General features: G+C 45.7%; 1 protein-coding gene across 18 annotated transcripts in view; it reads right to left on the reverse strand.

The window, feature by feature from the left end:
- Positions 1 to 22,765, reverse strand: part of CAMTA1 (calmodulin binding transcription activator 1) — an 843,852-nt gene that overhangs the window by 748,736 nt on the left and 72,351 nt on the right. Inside the window, exon 3 of one of the 18 annotated variants that reach the window (XM_070079354.2) lies at positions 8,595 to 8,678. The exons of the other annotated variants lie outside the window; for them this stretch is intronic. The gene's annotated coding sequence lies outside the window, so the exon portion shown is untranslated. The remainder of the gene's footprint in view (positions 1 to 8,594; positions 8,679 to 22,765) is intronic. 18 annotated transcript variants of the gene reach the window in all.

Genomic DNA, 22,765 nt, shown 5'->3' on the forward strand with positions numbered 1-22,765 from the left:
GTTTCCCACCCTGCAGCGAGACCCCGCCAACCATCCCCCTTCAAAAGAAACCCCTGCCATCCAGATTGCTGTAGACGCAAAGGTTACAGGCTCAGGTCTCAAACCAAATTAAGTAAGAAAGAGATTTCACATCAGTCAGGTTCAAATCCCACACGTAAAAAGCCGACTTAACACCTACTATCACAATTCTGTATAGGCCTTGCAGTATTTTTTGGACACAAACAAGAGACTGTTCAGTCAAAGCAGCTTACATTTAACTGACTTCTAAAACCAAAGAGTATCTCACCAAGTAACTGAGTCTCCCCTACCCCAGGCAGTGGCAGACACACTTCTGTCCACCCGTGAGACCCAGGGTCCACACAGGATACCACAGGTCTCAGGGCCCTGCAGTGTCTCCCCGTGTGACCGGGTTTCTGATTTACACAAGTATTAAGTTAGAATACTTCTGGGCTTTACCACTTTATGATGCGGTCTTTAATATGCTTGTATACTTCTTAGGGTTAGGGGAGCTCTTTTTCAAGCAAAGACACTACACCTCCTTTAAAAGAAGCAGAGGGATGGTGAGGTCACCCACTGCTCAGCAAAGCAGAAACGACCTCAAACCTCCGCGTTAAAATGCTTCACTGTGAAGCAAAAAACGAACATCCTCAATAATGGCTCTACCAAACCCAACATAAATGAGCAGATGCAGGTGGCGAAAACACAGCTACATTAACAGTGCACAGCTCCAGGGTGGGACTGCATTAACAGTCTAGAACTCCAGGGTGGGACTGCATTAACAGTCTAGAACTCCTGTGTGGAGCTGCCATTAACAGTGCAGAACTCCAGTGTGGGACTGCATTAACAGTGCACAGCTCCAGTGTGGGACTGCCATTAACAGTGCACAGCTCCAGGGTGGGACTGCATTAACAGTGCACAGCTCCAGTGTGGGACTGCATTAACAGTGCAGAACCCCAGTGTGGGACTGCCATTAACAGTGCACAGCTCCAGTGTGGAACTGCCTGCCTGCATTAAGGGCCTAAAATCATGCGCACAGCTAAGTAAAGAATTATGAACCTGGGGGTTATGAAAACAGCTGAGTCCCAAAAGGAGGTGTGAACTGGCATGGGCCTCACCTCCTGCCCCTGCACCAGACGGTGATGTAACTAGAACAAATGCCTGGGGTTCACTGTGAGGTGGGGTTGCAGAGTATTCCTAACAAGCGATAAGAAGTTTTTTCCTGTTATGCCCTCCTTGTGGGGAGTGGGTTTTTGTTTTTTTCCAATTATCTACCTGACTGAACTTTTTTTTTCTTTTGACAGGCAGAGTGGACAGTGGGAGAGAGAGGAGAGAGGAGGGAGAGAGAGAGAGAGAGAGACAGAAAGGTCTTCCTTTTTCTGTTGGTTCACCCTCCAATGGCCGCTGCAGCCGGCGCACTGCGCTGATCCGAAGGCAGGAGCCAGGTGTTTCTCCTGGTGTCCCTTGCGGGTGCAGGGCCCAAGAACTTGGGCCATCCTCCACTGCACTCCCGAGCCACAGCAGAGAGCTGGACTGGAAGAGGGGCAACAGGGACAGAATCCGGTGCCCCAACCGGGACTAGAACCCGGTGTGCCGGCGCCGCAGGTGGAAGATTAGTCTAGTGAGCCGCGGCGCCAGCCTGACTGACCTTTAAGGTCACTGTGACATAGCAAAGGACCTCCAGCAGACAGGCACAAGTCACATTTCAATTCTGCATTGTCATACGGTGGCAAAACCTGAAAAATCAGGATGATAGCACTCTAATTTAATACTGTATTTAGCTGATGATCCTAAATAACACTTTGTCAGCTTTTGTGATCTAGCACAAAACCACATGCCTTGTGATCTACCAGCTGGCTGTAGGAATGCCCTTGACTTGAAGCTTAAAAGCTTTGGTTGGGACATAACTTTGATGTATTATCTTTCCATTTCAGACTGCAGTGTTATCCCTGGGTCTGGCATCACACAGAGGCTACCAAAATTAGATTGTGAGGAGTTACGAAGACTACCTACCCCCTTCGGTGCAACCCCACACATGTGGCTGCGCTCAGCTACGCTTATCTGCAAGACTGAAAAACAATGGCTGCTTCGATTACAGGATGCAGGGATAAAACTATCTGCCTGGTCTGGTGTACCTGTAACTAAAACTCAAATGACAGACACATCTCTGCAAAGATACCTACTAGCTCCTACTCTTAATTACCTGTGCTAAGGAGAGATGAGAAGAGAATCAGCATTTGCTGAGTGTACTGTGCGGAGGAACCTTACCAAGTGCTTCCATGTGAACTGCAGCCACTGACAGAAGCGCAGGGCGGCATCTTGGGCAGGAGTGTCAACCCTCTTCCCACCTTATCAAGCCATCTCGGTAAACACTCAGAAACATCAACTCAAAGGGGAAAACTTACAGGCCTGGAAAACCAAACCTGAGAACTCTGTGGCAGGTGCGTGTGACAACTCATCATGTGGCATTTTCCCAAAGGTGAGTGTACACGGGAAGACCTGGTCTAAATCGTGGGATGTGGAAGTGAGCTACACAACGCCACAGTGACCGCCACCAGTTCTGAGCTACACAACACCGCAGTGACCGCCACCAGTTCTGAGCTACACAACGCCGCAGTGACCACCACCAGTTCTGAGGGAGGGCAAACAGGAGATGTTTTCCCTTATTTCCTGCCTGTGCAGCAATTCTGCTGCCGACCTCTTCATTAGCTCCTTTTCTGGCTGGGATGGATTTTCAATAAGTAATGACAAAAACCTCATCCCGTACCTTCCCCATGTGTACTTTATTCTCCTCAAAAGCCTCGGAACAGCTAACTGCTACCTGCTGGCCGACGGGGCTCCTAAGGCAGCCTGGCTGGCACGTGGGCCAACCTGCTGGGCTCCAAGGTCAAACAAGGCTTCCCAACCTTCATACTGGGTGGCCTCCCACTCACCCAGCCTTCAGTCATGTGTTCCCTTGAAATGGAGAGGAGGGGACGCAGAGGAGGATTACCCTGACTGCTCCTCCAGTATCTGTGGGGGCAGCGGTCATGACAGGCATCCATGCCTTCACGCGTGCTCTGCTCCCCGCCGCACCGCCCCATACACCCGGTGCAAGTCTAGACTGGCCATGAGCTTGAGGAAGGTCTGTTCCTCTCAGCTTCCTCATCACCAGCAACAAAGGGTGATAATCTTGGACCTCCTAACCCTTAAAAACCAGGCAGCAGATATGCTAAAACGCCCGACTAATGGGGCCTCTACAACTGTCCCAGTCTGTCTGCTCTTGTCCAAGATTCCGCTCTACCTAGTGAGTGAAGCCTAACATTTCTCAACCCACTTAAATCCATGAAACTAAACAATCTAAATTTTCCAGATAAACCACTCAACGTAGGAAAGATCCCAAATCCTGCCAATGTTCAGGCAGGGGTGGGGGTGAGGGGTAGAGCCTACTGCTTTGAAAAATAAGATACCAAGACAAATTGAAAACCATTGAAAAATTCAACACCTGCTATGCCCTAGGCACCCATAAGATTGTGGGTACTTTACGGTCTGATGACATATACACTACAAACACCCAGAAGAGAAAAAGAGCAAGAAGAGGAACCATGGAGGAGATAAGAGAGGAGACAGAAATGGAAAAACAAAGGCTTTAACAGAGAAGAGGAAGGGCAAGCATTCAGCCCAGTGGTTAGGATGCCACTGGGCCACCTACATTCCACATCAGGGTGCCCGGCTCAGGCCCAGGCCCAGGCTCTGCTCCTGACACCAGCCTCCATCATCATGCACTGGGAGGCAGCAGGTGATAGCTCATTTGGGTCAGACACACACACAGGAGACCTGAGTCCCAGCTTCCGCCTGGCCCAGCCCCAGCTACTGGGGCACTTGGGGAGTGCACCAGCAGATGGGAGTTCTTTGTGTGCCGGTCTCTCTCTCCCTCTGCCTCCGAAATAAACTTTTAAAACTTTATTTAGAAAGAGAGAAAAGGAAAAAGGAGTGGGTGAAAGTAAAACTGACAAAGAAAGTACCTGGCTTTCTACTTCATTAAACTCCATAATTATGCTCAAATCTATTTTTTCTGATAGTCAAGTGCTCACTCCAAAGAACAGTGATGCCTAGGATTTTTCCCAAAAAGGTACTGGTTACTGTTGACTGAACAACTGAACTGGCCCATAAAGACCCAGTTTAACCCACAACATAGCAAATTATACAATAGCACTGGTCCGTATTCTAGAAGCACAGAGCTATATGTACACAAATTATTTTCTTCTTGTTTTATAAAACAAGCTTCCAGTATTTCTAAAGCTATCGATCAATGGCCCTCTGTAAGAACAAACATCAGAAACTTGGGGTTGAGTCAGAGACTTGAGTTTCTGAAAAACTATCTAAGTGTTCTAGGTACGCAGCCAGGAGTGAGGAAGCTGCTGCTACAGTCCTGAATGTGTCTCACTTGACAGAGCCTGCCTGGTTCTGGGGGAGGGGAGTGTCACTGGACCCAGATATGCCATCAAAAGAGGCCTTACTAAATTAGAGATGCTGTTTATTTATTTATTTTTTTAAAAAAATACCCTTTTTATTGTTTTTATTTTTAAGTTATTTGAGAGATAGAGATCTTCCACCCACTGATTTCACTATCCAAATGCCACAAGAGCCAGGGCTGGGCTAGGCTGAAGCCAGGAGTTGGGAGCCAGGAACTCAATCTAGGTCTCCCATGTGGGTAGCAGGGACCAGCTACTTGAGTCTTCACCTGCTATCTCTCAGCGTGCACATTAGCAGGAAGCTGGAATGGAAGCAGAGCCTGGGACTCGAACGCAGGCATTCCAATATGGGATGCAGCAGCCCGAGCAGCATTTCAGATGCCATACTCGCACCTCAGGGTACGGGGACATAAGAGGTCTGACGGCTGAGCAAAGATGATGTACACAGCTGGAGGCTTTGCCACAAAACTGCAGAACCGTTTCATGTGAGAGGTTTGGCCAGGTCTACAGACAAACGCAAGGTAGCAGGTGCCATGAGATGAGCAACACCGAGGTTTAAGTGCCAGTTCTGCAATTTATTAGGGTGTGGGCCTGGGAGAGTTTATGTAACCTGCAAACTGGGGTTAATAGCCCATCCATCACCGAGCTAAATACGAATGATTAAAATGTTCAGAAAGCTCTGGGAACAACATGTGATACATACTCTTACAGAGAGAGCAGAACATCCCTCAAGAGGACACTGAAAATCTCTGACCACCTCTACAACTCTGACTCCTTGACAGTCAGCTAGACAGCTAAACCAGGGCAAAGAGCAAGTAGGGCAAAGGAAGAGATGGGTCTCTCCCTCAGGGTCTCTATCCTTGTGTCTCCCTAGCCAGAAAGAGCTCAAACAAAAGAACTTATCAAAACAAAGGGACACAGAGCTCTTCATGATCTGAACTTTCCTTCATAAAAGGTTAGGAACCCACTTTTAACATCATGCTCCTGAATGAGCACTGGTTCTAGAAGTGCTTAAACTATTCCGTTCCCCCTCTGAAGCACCCAAGGGTCTCTAAGTCAATGTTAGAAGACTAACAGGGGGCCGGTGCTGTGGCATAGTGGGCTAAGCTTCCGCCTATAGCACCAGCATCCTATGCAGGCGCTGGTTCGAGTCCCGGCTGCTCCACTTGCAATCCAGCTCTTGGCTGTGGCCTGGGAAAGCAGTGCAAATGGCCCAGGTCCTTGGGCCCCTGCACCCTACAGAGAGACCCGGAGGAGGCTCCTGACAATTCATTTCCGACCACTGCAACCATTTGGGGAATGAACCAGCAGACGGAAGACCTCTCTCTCTCTGCCTCTGCCTCTCTGTATTTCTGCCTTCTAAATAAATAAACACATCTTTATTTAAAAAAAAAAAAAAAAAAAAAAGGAAGACTAACAGAGGAATATGTGCCACGTCATGTGGTTTTCTATAAGGCATGTGTCTCCCACCCAAGGTTTCTCTGCTGTACAGATCAGCCACACCACACATCAGGCACTGTTCAAAGGACTCTGCATCCATCAACTCAGCTAAAGCTCACCATGACCCTTTAAGCGGGTACTATGGTCACCATTCCCACCAAAAAGAAGAGGAAACTCAAGTGCAGAGAGTTCAGGTAATCTGCAGTGGTCAGACCACTTGCAGGAGGCTGAGCGGGGATTCGAACCAAGGCAGTCTGGCTCCTGAGTCTCCGGTCCCGGCCCCTCGGATGGGGTTCACTACCACTGCCTTGCAGCATCACAGGTGAGGCTCAGTTTCAAAGCACTTTACTTCTGCGTTCTCCATGTGTCTGGCACACCAGGTTTCATTTATGCTCCCGACAACCCTGAAAGCAGACAGCATCTACATCTAAGGACAAAAAGCAAGTGGCATCAGTGAAATGTTTTACAAACTCCCAGATGGTAAGCCAAACAATTAATGTCATGGCTTTTACACTAAAATGGATGTCTTTTGCATTCTGGGTGTTTTAGTTTTTGTGACTACCTTCCCAGCACCAACAACACATCCAGAGATCTCAAGAGTCCAGAGCAGGCCTGACTCCCAGACAAGGCTTGCTCAGTGACTCGTGCTCACAGACATGGCGCCCACACGGCTTTCAGCGGACGAGAAATCCAGCCAAGTGAGCAATATCTGTAGAAAATGCCATAAGCGCGTCCATGTGCTATATTAGAATGATTAGGTTATCATAGAACATATGAAGCAAAGCACTTCAAAGACAATCTAATTGATCTAATCACAAAATACAGCAGTAAAGACATTTTTCTTCTGTGCCTATCAATGTCTCTTCAGCTCCTACTGGACTTATGAATCTGACCATCTCAGGAGTAGACGGCAGCCCACAGGGGAGCTGCTTTTGTTAGAGGAGCTGTGACTCTGCAGGGGACCATCAGAAAGCTCACTGCTCACAAGAGTGGAGCCAACAGTCTGGGCCCTCTGCAGCCCTGCGACTCTGTACCGTGGACATGGAGTCACACGCCGTTCCTTCGGGGCAGGAAGGACAAGGTACCAAAGGAACAATTGTGGGACACATCTGAGGTGGAACAAGTCAAAAGATCTGGAAAATATTCCTGTACAACTGTGAAAAGCACTATTATAAAAAAAAAAATCACCTTAAAATTCAAGGTTCGGCAAGTTTCTCTCAAGTATAGGGACATTTGTAAACACAGGGTCTTGGCTATCATAGGATGCTTTATCTATCTGTATTTCTCACCTCTGATATTTTGCAATGCTATGGAAAGATACTGAATAGGACAAAGGCACCTTTCCAGGTATAAGAGGCACAAACAAGCTTGTGAGCCTGAACAAGCATTCATGAGAGTTCCACTAGCCAATGAACAGCTCACCACGACTAATTTTAATCTGTGGTTCTAATGAATGATATAAACTTTTATAGGTATCAACAAAGCTCAGAGAGGACTTAAATCCATTCCAGTGCTCATTTAGCAGTTTCAGCTGTGTGCAATTAAAACATCAGCATTAAATGCTAGAGAATAAAATAATGAGACACTTAAAAAATAATCTGCTTCAGCGGGCCATGTTAAGAGATTCCACATGATTTTTTTCAAGATCTTGATTTCTTAGGAATATTTTGCCAGTTCAAAGAATTAAGTTTTATTTTTATTTTTTGATTTTGGTTTGCTTTCTGAAAAGAATAATACAATAAAAATTGCATAGTTTGAAAACCAGTCATGAAATAGCACATGGTGTAAATCAGTTGGTATACAGACAATCAGAGCTGACTGACCAGGCTTCAGCAGAGATACAAGTATTCTTTGGTCATGATGTAAATGTTACTTATTCTTATGCCTCAAATGAAGAAATAAAATATTAAAGGGGAAGGGAATGAATTTTGGTAATGAGACAACTTTATTCTTCTAGCCCTTGAAAGAAATTAAAAGTCTGAACATTTTTCCTTAATCACATTTGAGAATATAAAATACAATCTGGGAATGCAAGACTGTGGCAGCTAAGATGAATGAAATCAAGTTGCTACTATGAGGAAATTTCAGAAAGTTTCGAAAAATGGAAATTTTAAAGTTTATTTTGGTGCAAAAATTTTGGTGAAAAATTTGAAATCCATGCATAGTTTTTACATAATACATATTTTCCATGGACCTTTTAAAAAGTCCTCGTATACATGGATTTCAAAAAGTTTTTACACCCAAACAACTTAACTCCATTTTCCACAAACTTTTTTAACCACCCTTGTATTTCCAACAGAAAGACAAGTTGCTGTACAAAGACAGTGCTCTACAAAGACGATGGGTGGGTGTGTGTGTGTGTGTGTAAGAGAGGAGAGATTATGGGGATCCTGGGTGTGTGTGAGTTCTATATAAACAAGTTCATTCAGCTTCTACAAAACATGAATAAAAAGGAAATATATTGTATGGGGAAATGCATTCATTAAACTTAAATTTTAAAAGGATGAAAACACAGATTACACTTTATTTTTAAAACTGAAATGAATTTTAATACAGAAAATGAAGACAGCATTTTGCAAATTTATCACTCAAAGGGGTATCTCTATTTGAGGAAATCAGCGTGTTACACTTTGAGAGATGAAATGTTACAGCTTGTACACCAAAATTAAAAAATGAAATTAAATTAAAAAATGAAATGGTTACCAAGGTAATGCAGGTCAGGGGATCAAAGGTGAAGGGTCACACATTATTAAAAAGAAATCCAAAAGGACGGCTGCATCATGATCTCTGCAAAACAAAGGAGCTCCAGTGAGTACAACTGACATCTCCGAGAATGTCAAATCAGCTCTTGAAAAGAAGAACCCACGCAATTGAACACAGCATTCCTGGTTCCGTGTGGAACCATTTCTATTTAGGTACAAATCTACATTTTAATTACCTGTTACCAAGAAAATTTTTCTAAAAATTTAACCATTCAACCATATTAAAACTCAAAATATCTCCAATTGAAAGTGATTAGGAAGTACTGGTTTTTCAATTGGACCCCACACCATACATTCTGGAAATGACAGTGTTTGATAAGTTGCCAACATATCAGAAATCTAATTTGGTCACAGCATGGTGAGTTTTTTTTCCCTCTCCTCAAGGAATGAGTTCCAAAATTGAGTTTTTGCAAATTTGTTTCATTTGAAGTAGCTGCATAAAATTTCCATTATTGGAACATTTAGTATAACAATGTTCTAGAAGACAGCAATAAAGTGATACATGATAAAATAAACTGTGTAACTATCTATTAGGCTCTGTTCGCACATTCAACTCTCACTGCACAGGGGAAAAAGACATTTAAAGCAAAGTAACCTGCTAGTTCTACTGGAATCACAGAGTTAACAGAAGCTTAACAAAGAATATCTACGGGGGGGGGGGGGGGGAGTATCTCACAGGCTTCATTTCTTCAACAAATATTACTATTTACTCACTTTCCCTATAAACAAACTAGAGTAATTCACATTTTTACAAAGAACGGAAAGAGCTGAGGCTTTGTTTGGAAACATGTAGCTACCACTTAAATTATGACAAACTTATTCAACTTTGCATTATAGTTAAGTACAACTAATAGTTACAGCAAATAATTCTATATTCATTTCGCTAATGAATAAAATGAATAGTATCATAATATAATCACGTTTGGCATCTCCTCTCGGAAAACAAAGCTTGAGCAGCTACGTTCCCAACTTTTGGGGCCCAAATTCCTTAATGCTTACTGGACAGCATATTCTAAAAAGCAATGTGAAAGATAACTGCCACAGATGACCATAACTGGGAGCATAACTAGCGACAGAAGAACTAGGTTGAGTTACCATTCTTAAGACAGCCCCTATCTGCTATTTCTCCTTCCATTCTCTGAGCTCAGTTCTGCCCCACAACAGCTAACATTTAGATAATCTTGTTAAAATCAAATTCCAGAAATACTTGTACACTACAGACAACTGCCCAAAAGCATTTTATTAAAAGGAACAGACTATTTGTTCTCATGGCTTATGGCAATCAATCAATAAACAGACTCCAGGATGCCAGACTGCTGCTCCTCTTCCTAGGCTTTGTCAACACCCTGCAGAGCAGAGCCTCATGCCCCCACACCAGCGCATGAGTACCCGAGGCCACGGTCCTACACTGCACAGCTACTGAAAAGTAAACCAGCATCTCATTTCTCTGGATTGCTCATCTCACATAAAGTCCGTCACACATGTGTTCATTGCTGGGAGGCATGCAAGCAATTCTGCACACTACAGAAGCAATCAATACCTCATCAAAACAATGCAGCATACGTTGTTTTAGTAGCATCATTATTTAGATCACTTCAGCATGTTTGTAAGAACAAACACCAAGAAGTCAGCAGTGTAATGTGTCGTTTTATTTTTCTAAAATATTTTCTATTAAAAAGGAGAAAAAGCATGCCTAAATTGTTATCTGATCCATACACATTTTGGTAATGAAGGGGGTACATTTCAGATCAAATGTACCCCCTTCATTACCAAAATGTGTATGGATCAGATAACAATTTTAATAATAAAATGATAAAGAACTTACACAAGGGGGCTTCAAATGGTTTGTGGAAAATGGAATTATAAGATTTATTTTGGTGCAAAACATTTTTTCCATAATACATTTTCTGTGACCTTTTTGAAGACCCCTCACAAATGCTTTTTAAAAGTCTTGTAAATCATTTTTAAAATTCAGCAACTCTCAAAAACCATTAGCCCAAATTTTCTACCAGCTTAGTCCCTGCCCAGCGTTTCAGACCCCAGGACCCCAGGACATGGTGTACCCTGCATGTGGCCAGGGACTGCTCTTCCAACCAAGTTCTCACACATCACTCCACGAGCGTAATGTCCATCTCCTTACCTAATTTCTTATATATGACAAATCTGCTACGGATGAAAACATGCCAACAAATGATAACACACATAATCCCAAAAACATCTGTGAAGTATTTTAACTTAATACTTTCTACAATGAGTCTGCTGCTGGGGGAGGGGGGTACAGACCACTAGGGGTTTCCCCTGGTCCCCAGGGCCAGGGGTCCTGGAAAGGAAGAAAGCTGGAAGCCATCAAGGCACAGTGCACCCCTGGAGAGCAACTGACTTCACTCCAACCACAGAACGAGCTGAGTCTCTGGACACAACTGTCTCCTGAGACAGGTCCATAGTCCACATCCATTTTCCCATAGAAACAATGCCACAAGCAGCATTTATAGCTAACATCTGCCTATTTATCTCAAAAGCATTAGTGTCGCTTCCACTCTTGACTTCTTAGGGTTTACTACTGGATTTCTTTTTTTGTTGTTGTTGTTGTGTTTTTGTTTTTGTTTTGTTTTTTGGACAGGCAGAATGGACAGTGAGAGAGAGAGACAGAGAGAAAGGTCTTCCTTTTTGCCGTTGGTTCACCCTCCAATGGCCGCCGCGGCCGGCGCGCTGCGGCCAGCGCACCGCGCTGATCCGATGGCAGGAGCCAGGTGCTTCTCCTGGTCTCCCTGCGGTGCAGGGCCCAAGAACTTGGGCCATCCTCCACTGCATTCCCAGGGCAACAGCAGAGAGCTGGCCTGGAAGAGGGGCAACCAGGACAGAATCTGGTGCCCCGACCAGGACTAGAACCCGGTGTGCCGGCGCCGCAAGGCAGAAGATTAGCCTAGTGAGCCGCAGCGCCGGCTTACTACTGGATTTCAATAGCTTTCCTCTGCCCCAAGGCCTGGCCCAAGGTGAAACTTTGGTTCCTCTCTCAAAGCTCCTACCTATTGGCCAAAATCCCAGGCCTCAGACAGCAGTGCCTCCAGATCCAAAATTGCCCATCTTCTTCTCCCTCAGAAGCCTCCACCTCCTCCCGTGAGGCCCACAGGCAGCTACTGATGGACACACCGGTGTATGGACAGGCTGAGGGCTCTCCATTATCCCGACAGATCCTCAAGACACACAAGTGCAGGAGAAGGCCAGTCAGCCCTAGGTAGACTTGTTGAAAGCACATTTTGTTTCTTTATGTAACTAACTATATCGAAAAGAAAACGTTCAAAAATCCCAGTCAATCCCAGAACCTGAAGGTGCAAGGACAGCTGACAAGCTACCTCTAACTCTGGGAAACCAGGCTGCCACACTGCGAGTTATGTGACTGAAGGGGCACATCAAGTGTCACCCTCGCGAGGAGTGCTCCTACAGGGATATTCTCACCCAGGTGAGCTCCATCTGGCCATTTTATATTGTTGTACCTTCCAATCAACTCAACTGGTACTCTATTTAAAATCTTTTTTTCTTTGCGATGGGGGAGGGCTGGGGTGGGAGGTAGACACTGGCTAATGCCACTCAGGACCCCCCCATTCCATGTCACAACAACTGGGTTCCAGTCCCCAGTGAGGCAGCAGGGACAGCTTCGGTTTGCTGGGTTCCTGCCACCTACCTGAGGGCGTTGGATCAAGTTCCCAGCTTCTGGCTTCAGCCTAGCCCCGGCCCAGCCACCACAGGCGTTTGGGGAGTACACTACCAGATGGCAGATTTCTCTTTTTCTCTCTCTCAAATAACTAAAATAAATAAAAAATGTTTTATCTTTTTTTTTTTGGGGGGGGGTAAGGAGCAGCATTTGCAAGCACAGGTAATTGTTTAATGTCTCACAGAAAAGAAGACCATCATTTCAATAAGGTTAAATTATGACAGAAATACAGCCATTCTCACCTCAAGCATATTACTTTGGAAAAAAAAGTACATAGAAGAACTGGACAGAAATGAATAAAGAGCCAAGAAAATGCAAAGAGTCTGAGAAGCTAAAAGGAGATCGTTCAAGAAATCCATTAAAACAGAATGCTATACATTTTACTAATTCTTTACAAAATGTCTATTAACAACATTACATAATGCTTCTGCAGCAGACACTAACCTCAGCAAATGTATTCTACAATTAAAAAGAAATGCCCAGCCAAAAGCTGATTATAGTGATGGGGCAAAATTTATTATTTTTAATCTATAAATGTAAATAAATAAACCACCAGCATACTATTCAATAAAACAGACAATTCACTAGAATGAACTGCACTTGAGCTAAGATTAGCCTTCAGTTAAGCAGGGATTATGCTGCTATTACTCCATTTCCTGTTAGAATCCACGTTAGTTCATGGCAGCAATGCCATCTATTAGAGAGAGAAGCACTTGGTTCTCCTGTCTGTGACTCACTCAGCGCGGGTGCAGGAGGCACCCTGCCCTCCTCTCCCCATCTCCACCACTCAGCCTTTCTGAAAACGTCATTTCTTGTCTACTTTTTCAAGATGATCTGTTCTAAGATAATGTCTGCTCCTCTAAAGTTGTAAAGAATACATCAAAGAATACATCTCTGGCAAGCCACCAAGACAACAAGGGCATGCATCTGGCCCAGTCGTTAGGATGTCCACAGCCTCTGGAGGACCCAGCTCCACCCCCGGTTCCATGCTTCCTGCTGATGCACACCCTGGGAGGCAGCAGACCAACCACTCAAGTTGTTGCATCCTGCTACCTATACGGGAGACCTGGATTGAGTTACCAGCTCCTGGCTTTAGCCAGACCCACTCCTGACCACTCAGGCGTCTCGGGAGTGAGCAGCAGAAGGCGGCACTCTGTGTGCGTGTCTGTCTCCTTCAATAATGAATGAAAGAAGGAAGACAAGGATGGTTAGGCACTCATGTCTCATGCCGGAGTTCCCAGGTTCAATCCCAGCTTCAGCTCCTGACTCCAGCTTCCTGCTAACGCAGACCCTGGGAGGCAGCAGTGACGGCTCAAGTAATCGGTTCCTGCCACCCATGTGGGAAGACTGGATCACATTCCCAACTTCCAGCTTCAGCCCCAGCCTAGCCCAGCTGTTGTGGGCATTTGGGGAGTGACCCCATGGATAGAGCACGTGAGTTCTCTCTCAACCTCTCTCTCTCCCCACTATCTTTCACTCTTTCTCAAAAACATAATTTCATTCAAAAGAAAAAGGAAAAAAAACCTAGGCTGGCACCACGGCTCACTACGCTAATCCTCTGCCTGCGGCACCAGTACCCCGGGTTCTAGTCCCGGTCGGGGCGCCGGATTCTGTCCCGGTAGCTCCTCTTCCTGTCCAGCTCTCTGCTGTGGCCCGGGAGTGCAGTGGAGAATGGCCCAGGTGCTTGGGCCCTGCACCCCATGGAGACCAGGAGAAGCACCTGGCTCCTGCCTTTGGATCAGCGTGGTGCGCTGGCCACAACGTGCCGGCCGCAGCAGCCATTGGAGGGTGAACCAACGGTAAAGGAAGACCTTTCTCTCTCTCTCACTCTCACTGTCCACTCTTCCTGTCAAAAAAAAAAAAAAAAAAAAAAAAAAAACCTAGACTACAAGGTAATATTTTTCTGCCTAGTATTTTGTTCAGAACAATATAACTTTTATACCCTAACAGTTTCAAAGATTCCACAAAGACAAAGATGGTGGGAGGGAGGAATCATGAAGGCCCCAGGAACTTCTGAGTGATGAATACACTCACTATGGCAATGTGGTGACGGTCATGGGGACACACCCTGTGCATGTGTGACACACCCCTGTACATGTGTGACTAGCAGTGTGGTGATAGTCATGGGGTACACACTCCTGCACATGTATGACTACATCCCTGTACATGTATGACTACACCCCTGTACATGTGTGACACACCCCTGTACATGTGTGACTGCACCCCTGTACATGTGTGACACACCCCTATACCTGTGTGACTGGCAGTGCGGTAACAGTCATGAGGTACACACCCCTGTATATGCGTGACTGGCAGTACGGTGACGATCATGAGGTACACACTCCCCTGTATATGCGTGACTGGCAGTGTGGTGACAGTCATGAGGTACACACCCCTGTATATGTGTGACTGCACCCCTGTACATGTGTGACTGGCAGTGCGGTAACAGTCATGAGGTACACACCCCTGTACATGTGTGACTGGCAGTACGGTGACGATCATGAGGTACACACCCCCCTGTATATGTGTGACTGGCAGTGTGGTGACAGTCATGAGGTACACACCCCTGTACATGTGTGACTGCACCCCTGTACATGTGTGACTGGCAGTGCGGTAATAGTCATGAGGTACACACCCCTGTACATGTGTGACTGGCAGGTAGGAAGCACAACACAGACCTCTGCCTCTCCCTGCATGCCTTTAGTCACACAGCTGTGCAGACAGCCAAGAAGGCTGTGGGCAAGTCCACCCCGGTGACGCTTGCTGTCTTCTTGTCATATAAGATAATAGGAGAATTATCACTGTTTATAAAGAAACACATAGTATATATATATATAAATACATTAATTTAAAACATTTGTTACTGATTACTAATTTTCATGAGGGTACTACAAAAATTTTATAGATAATAAGAAGCTTTTTTTTTTTTTTCCAAAAAAAGTTTGGAATTCATACACAGTTTTTAATAATACACATTTACCAGGACCTTTTTTGTTGATGATTATTTATTTATTTTCACCTATGTGAAAGGCAGAAAGAGAGAGAGAGAGGGAGGGAGAGAGACAGAGAGACAGAGACAGAGAGACAGAGAGACAGAGAGACAGAGCGAGAGAGACAGAGAGAGACAGAGAGACAGAGAGAGCGAGAGAGACAGAGAGACAGAGAGAGCGAGAGAGACAGAGAGAGAGAGAGAGGGAGAGCTTCCATCCCCTGATTTACTTCCAAAATACATGCAACAGCTGAGGTTGGGCCAGGCTGAAGCCAACAACTGCATCTGCGTCTCCCACACGTGTGGCAAGGGTCCAAGCATTTGAGTCTGCTGCCTCGCAGGATACAACAGCAAGAAGCTGGATCAGAAGCACAGAGTAGCCAGGCTAGGAACTGGCACTCGGATGTGGAATGCAGGCATTCATTCCAAGTGGCAGTTTAACCCACTGCACCACAATGACCACACCTACCATGAACTTTCTATAGATCCCTTATATGCAAAGGCTATTTGAAATCAGCTTACGACATATTTCTAGTTTTGAAAATACTAATTCACAAAATGTACTTAAATTTGTTCTTAAGACTGGTCTGCTACATTTATATTGAGCCAATCATGTCACAGCCAAAACCCAGTCCCTACCAGTGCTACCACACCAGGAAAAAGGGATAATAAGACATATGCCAAATTATTCCAAATATAAATATGTAAGAAACAAAGCAAAAGGGAAACAAATTGATTCACTGTTGATTTTTCTTCCACTTTACTTGTTTTTAAACTTACTAGACATGAACAGTGATGTTTATTTTAATATTTTTACTGGCTTCCTGTGGGACAGTCTGAAGCATTGACTCAACATTTCACATTTTCTCTATTCAATTGTTCTCAATCTTCAGGCTAAGGGGCCAACATCATAGCGTCTGCAATGCCGGCATCCCATATCACTGCTATTAATGTCCCGGCTGCTCCACTTCTGATCCAGTTCCCTGCTGTGGCCTGGGAAAAGCAGTGGAAGATGGCCCAAGTGCTTGAGCCTCTGCATCCACTTGGGAGACCTGAATGAAGCTTCTGGCTCCTGGCTTCAGCCCTAACTGTTGTAGCCACCTGAGGAGTAAACCAACAGATGGATGATCTCTCTCTCTCACTCTCTCTCTCTCACTCACTCACTCTTTCAAATTAAAATCTTAACTTAAAAAAAAAAAAAAAAAAAAAAAACCTTCAGACTGAATAAGAATCCCCTATCTAAACCACTTGACTTGTAAAAATAGTTTCCCAAGTCCTACTCTGGGGAGATCACAACTGAGGACATAAAGAAGTGGCACGGTAATCTGCATTTCTGAAAAACTCCCAGGTGAATCTCTGATCAGAAGTCTAATCTTCACTTTAAAGTATACTGTCCAGGTGGGTCCAGCCCTACCCCCCAGTCCTCATACAGACACACTCTTCTCATGCAGGGTCCAAATCACAGATGTTAAAGCTGATAGCAGCTTAAGATCATCCTCCCTCACAAGAATATTCAAATGTTTTCCAATGCAGGCCTAAAAAGTTGTTAAAACCCTAAAGAGGGGCTAGCACTGTGGCACAGCAGGTAAAGCCACCACCTATGGTGCTGGCATCCCACAGAGGTGCCGGTTCAGTAGCGGCTACTCCACAGCCGATCAAGCTCTCTGCTATGGCCTGGGAAAGCAGTGGAAGATGTCCCCAGTCCTTGGGCTCCTGCATCCACACTGGAGACCTGGAAGAAGCTCCTGGTTCCTGGTCTCAGATGCCCCAGGTCTGGCCATTGCAGCCATCTGAAGGAAGAACCAGCAGATGGAATACCTCTCCTCTCCTCTCTCTTCTTCTTCTTCTTCTACTTCTCTCTCTCTCTGCCTTTCAAGTAAATAAATAAATCTAAAAAAAAAAAAAAAAAAAAAAAAAAAGCCAAAAGAGTAAAGCTGTACTGAAAGGTGGAGTGGCTATGTAAGATATAAGGAGTCCTTTCAGGACACCAAGTAGTTGAATCTGAGTTCCAACTGACAGATCCACTCCTTCTGTGACCTTGGAAAAATTCTTTAATTTCTCAACTAAGATTCATTTTCAGAATGGGGTGTTGTGCTGCAGCAGGTTAAGCCACCAGTTGGGATACCTGCATCTCATTATCAGAGAACCTGGTTCAAGTCCCAGCTACTGTGCACTTCCAACCCAGCTTCCTGTCCAGTATGCCAGGGAGGCAGCCACTGATGGCACAAGTACTTGAGTTCCTACTATACAAAGAAACCCAGATGGAGTTCCTGATTCCTAGCTTTCAGCTGGCCTAACCCCAGCTGTGTGGGAATATGGGGAGTGAACCAGTGGATGGAAGATCACCCCCTCTCCCTCTGCCTCTGCCTCCCTCTCCATCTCTCTGCTTTTCAAATAAATAAATAAATATTTTTAACAGAGATTATTTATAATGTGAAAATAACAGCATCTCTACCTAACAAGGTTGCTGTGAGAATTAACTGCTTAGCACAGTGCTTGGGACTTAAAACACAATAAACATAAGTTATATGGTTACTATGATTAAAATGCTGATCATCTTACACTCCTGTTCTTATCTGATGTTTTTCACAACTTACAAGGGAGACACTGTGGCCCCATTTTTGAAGACCGGTAAATGTTAACATCAAAACTGGAAATCCTAAAAATGGCAGAGCTGCTGTAGTTAGTGGGACAGTGTGGCACAGCAGGTTAAGCCACTGCTTGTGTCAGCCACATCCTATAAAGGAATGCTGGTTCAGGTCCCAACTAATCCACTTCCTAACCAGCTACTGTAACGGGGGGGGGGGGGGGGGCAGAACAGGGGATGATGATGATGGGATGATGACCCAAGTAATTGGGCTCCTGATACTCAAGGGTTTCTGGTCCTGGCTTTGGCCTGCTCCAGCCCCAGCTGTTGTAAGTATTTGGAGATGGCAGCTCATGACAAGAGCCTCGGGTGATTACTGACGTCAACTGTTACATCAACAACAGGAGTCACTGTGCACTTACTCTCCATGTAGGATCTCTGTCCTTAACGTGTTATACTATGTGAATTAACAGCAAAACTAATCTTCAAACAGTACTTTATACTTTGTTTGTCTGTGTGGGTGCAATCTGTTGAAATCTTTACTTAGTATATACTAAGTTGATCTTCTGTATATAAAGATAATTAAAAATTAATCTTTTTAAAAATATCTATTCATTTTACTTGAAAGTCAGAGAGAGGAGAGGTGGGGGAGAGGGTTGTCTTCCTTCTGCTGGTTCACTCCACAACTGGCCGCAACGGCCGGAGCTGTGCTGATCCGAAGCCAGGGGCCAGGAGCTTCCTCCAGGTCTCCCATGCGGATGCAGAGGCCCAAGGGCTTGGCCCATCTTATACGGCTCTCCCAGGCCACAGCAGAGAGCTGGACAGGAAGTGGAGCAGCCAGACTAGAAACGGCGCCCCATATGGGATGCCGGCGCTTCAGGCCAGGGCATCAACCTGCTGCAACACAGCGCCAGCCCTGAAATAATGAATCTTAATGAAGAATGGGATGGGAGAGGGAGCAAGAAATGGGATGGTTTGCAGGTGGGAGGGTGGTTATGCAGGGATGGGGGACCGCTATAATCCAAAAGTTGTACGTTTAAAATCTATATTTATTAAATAAAAGTTTTCTAAAAATATATAATAAGTATTTGGAGAGTAAATCAGTAGATGGAAGATCTGTCTCCCTGTGTGTTTATCTGTCTGTCCCTCTCTGTCACCCTGTGTTACAATCAATGAATCTTTTTTAAAATGGCAGAGCTGGGGGCCGGTGCTGTGGCTCACTTGGTTAATCCTCTACCTGCAGCACTGGCATCCCATACGGGCGTGGGGTTCTAGTCCCGTTGCTCCTCTTCCAGTCCAGCTCTCTGCTGTGACCTGGGAGGGCAGTGGAGGATGGCCCAAGTGCTTGGGCCCTTCACCCACATGGGAGACCAGGAGGAAGCACCTGGCTCCTGGCTTCAGATCGGCACAGCACCAGCCGTAGTGGCCGTTTGGGGAGTGAACCAACGGAAGGAAGACCTTTCTCTCTATTTCTCTCTCTCACTAACTCTGTCAAATAAATATATTAAAAAAAATTTTTTTAATAGAAAATTTTTTAAAAAATGGCAGAGCTAGAATTCAAACTAGATCTGTCCAGATCTGTCCTGGTCCAGCCCGCAACATTGAAGGGTTTGTAAGATCCTCTCCAGGTCCCCAAGAGACTCGTTTGCATCACGTTCCCACATTCTGCACAAGACTTGGCCCGTGGAAGCTCCTGTTACAGGTGTGATAAAGTCATGGAATGGTAAAGTACCTGAGAGTAGCAGAGGCTAAACAGAAATTCTAGATCTACTACTGTTACCTATCACACAGCACCTTACACAATACATTTAAAAGGACACCCATGACTTACCTCCAATGGTGGAACTAGAAATGTGCCAGGGGATTTCAACTCAATTTTTTTTTTTTTTTTTTTTTTTGACAGGCAGAGTGGACAGTCAGAGAGAGAGAGAGAGAGAGAGAGAGAGAGAAAGGTCTTCCTTTTGCCACTGGTTCACCCTCCAATGGCCGCTGCGGCCAGCGCGCTGCAGCTGGCACACCGTGCTGATCCGATGGCAGGAGCCAGGTACTTATACTGGTCTCCCATGGGGTGCAGGGCCCAAGCACTTGGGCCATCCTCCACTGCACTCCCGGGCTACAGCAGAGAGCTGACCTGGAAGAGGGGCAACCAGGACAGAATCCGGCACCCCGACCGGGACTAGAACCCGGTGTGTCAGCGCCGCAAGGCGGAGGATTAGCCTAGTGAGCCACGGCGCCGGCCTCAACTCAATCTTATCAAGGAGACATGTACCAATGTCAGGGCACTTGGTAAAGTGATAAGTGTAAGTACACAACCGATCAAAAAAGATAGGGTAAGTGTCGAAGAGATTTTACAAACAAGACCAGTGTAAGCAAATAATGAAGGATAAAATTAAAAGGGAGAGAATGATCCTGCGGGGGAAGCAGGACACACGGCAGGCTCATAGAATGGCAAATGCCCAAAACAGCACTCCAGCCTCAGAATCAACCCTTGGGGCATTCGGATCTGGCTAAAAGGCCCATGAGAGTCTCACAGGCATGGAAAGCCACGACATGGTGGCAAAAACAATCTAAGTGAAAGATCCTGGTGAATAAGACCCCAGCAGAAGGAACAGGCCATCAAGGAGGGAGGCGCCTTTCTCCGAAGGGAGGAAGGAACCTCCACTGTTATAAGGCCTTGACGAAACAAGTTCAGAGTCGGTGAACTCAAGGGGCTTCCACAGCCTAGACAGCTCATGGCAAGAGCCTCGGGTGATTGCTGACACCATAAATAAGAGTGCCAATTGTTAAATCAACAACGGGAGTCACTGGGTACAGGCTCCCCACGTAGGATCTCTGTCCTTAATGTGTTCTACTATGAAACTTAAAAACAACACTACTAGTCAAACAATACCCTATACCTTGTGTGGTTGTGTGAGGGCAGCCTGTTGAAATCCTTGCTTAGTATACATATACACTAAGTTGATCTTCTGTATATGAAGGTAATTGAAAATGACACTTGATGAAGGGCGGGATGGGAGAGGGAGTGGGAGAGCGGAGAGCCGCAGGAGGAAGGGAGGTGGGGGGGGCACAACAATACAAAAGTTGCACTTTGTAAATTCACATTTATTAAATAATAAAAATAATTTAAAAAAAAAGGACACCCATGTTATTTAAATAAATGGTCTAAGATAAATAAACTCCAGAACTCCTTTGCATACTTGCACGCTAAAAATGAAGAGTGGGGGTGACACATCAGAGTACCTGGGTTCAACGCCAAGCACTTGCTCCTGGCATTAGCTTCCTGCTAAAACAGAGCCTAGGAGCAGTGGTGATGGCTCCTGTAACTGCCACCTAGGCGGGAGACCTGCACTGCATTCACAGCTCCAGGCATGCGTGACACTGGGGCGTGAGCGGTGGGCAGGAACTAACTCATGCATGTTTTTGTGCTTTCTCTCTCTCCCTCCCTCCCTCCCTCTCAAATATTTTTCTTTTTAAATGAGTGGCTGGTTTCTATCCATTCAAAAGACAAAACTCATTCATTCAGCAAAGACTTGTCTAGCACCTACTGTGGGGCAGGGCTCAGCATCAATGAAGAATGAGCAATCAGCGTTGTCCACCTTAGCAACTAAGGTGCAACTCAGACACAGAACTTCAAGCATCCTGAGTACAAAAACGCATAGGGCACTAAGGAAATGCATGGCAAACAAACGTCACTGACCCTGCCAGGGGCTGGGAAGTTCTCTTAAGAAGTAAGACTTAGGCCGGCGCCACAGCTCACTAGGCTAATCCTCCGCCTGTGGTGCCGGCACCCCAAGTTCTAGTGCTGGTAGGGGCACTGGATTCTGTCCCAGTTGCTCTTCTTCCAGTTTAGCTCTCTGCTGTGGCCCAGGAGTACAGTGGAGGATGGCCCAGGTCCTTGGGCCCTGCACTCAAATGGGAGACCAGGAGGAAGCACCTGGCTCCTGGCTTCGGATCGGCACAGCACCAGCCGCAGCGCGCCGGCCGTGGCAGCCATTAGGGGAGTGAACCAATGGAAGGAAGACCTGTCTCTCTCTCTCTCACTGCCACTTAAACCACATATAAGCTAAAATCTGAAGGAAAACAAGGAGGAATAGGACCATCAGTCTAAGCAGGAAAAATGACATTGTCTAAAGGAACTCAGAGTGCTGAGGGAGTCAGGGCAAGAAACCAGTGGGTGGCAACACGGGCTTGACAGGAGCCAAGAAAGCTGACAACAACAAGATGGCACAGGCCTGAAGACTGGCTGAGGAGCTGGGATGGCACCTCAAGTACAACGGGAAGTCATTCAAAGGGGCGAAGAGAAGGGTACTGACATTTTTCAAAGACCACTCTGGCATCGGTGTGGTGACCAGGTTAGGAGGAGGCAAGGGTACACGCAGACAGGAGCGAGGAGCCCTCTGGAAGAAGGTAAGCCCAGGTAACCGTGGCTTGAAGTGGAATGTGGCTGTAAACAGTGATTCGGACAGAATGGAAGTATACGAGACTTTGGAAAAAGGACTGGTAGGAATTGGGTTGGATTCAATATATATTAATATTAAAAGAAGGAAAAGTATCCAAAATGACCCCTATAGGAGAAAACATAGTAACTTCAGTAGTGAAACTTGATAAACAGTACCTGAGCCAAGCAAAGGTTACTTCTGTCTGTAGGAGGTCATGTTGAGAGCACAGGCCTGGACAGGAGGAGACCAGAATGGCAGTTTCCTTCTGTGGTTTTCCTCCATGCCCAGTCTAATCATGAGGGAGACAGCAAAAATATCCAAGCTGAAGAACACCATAAAATGCCTAGCCTGGGGGTCAGCGCTGTGGCACAGTGGGTTAAAGCCC

Source organism: Oryctolagus cuniculus, chromosome 7 (assembly GCF_051225735.1).
Source record: "Oryctolagus cuniculus isolate XC-2025 breed Fujian yellow rabbit chromosome 7, ASM5122573v1, whole genome shotgun sequence".
In the NCBI taxonomy this organism is placed as follows: domain Eukaryota; kingdom Metazoa; phylum Chordata; class Mammalia; order Lagomorpha; family Leporidae; genus Oryctolagus; species Oryctolagus cuniculus.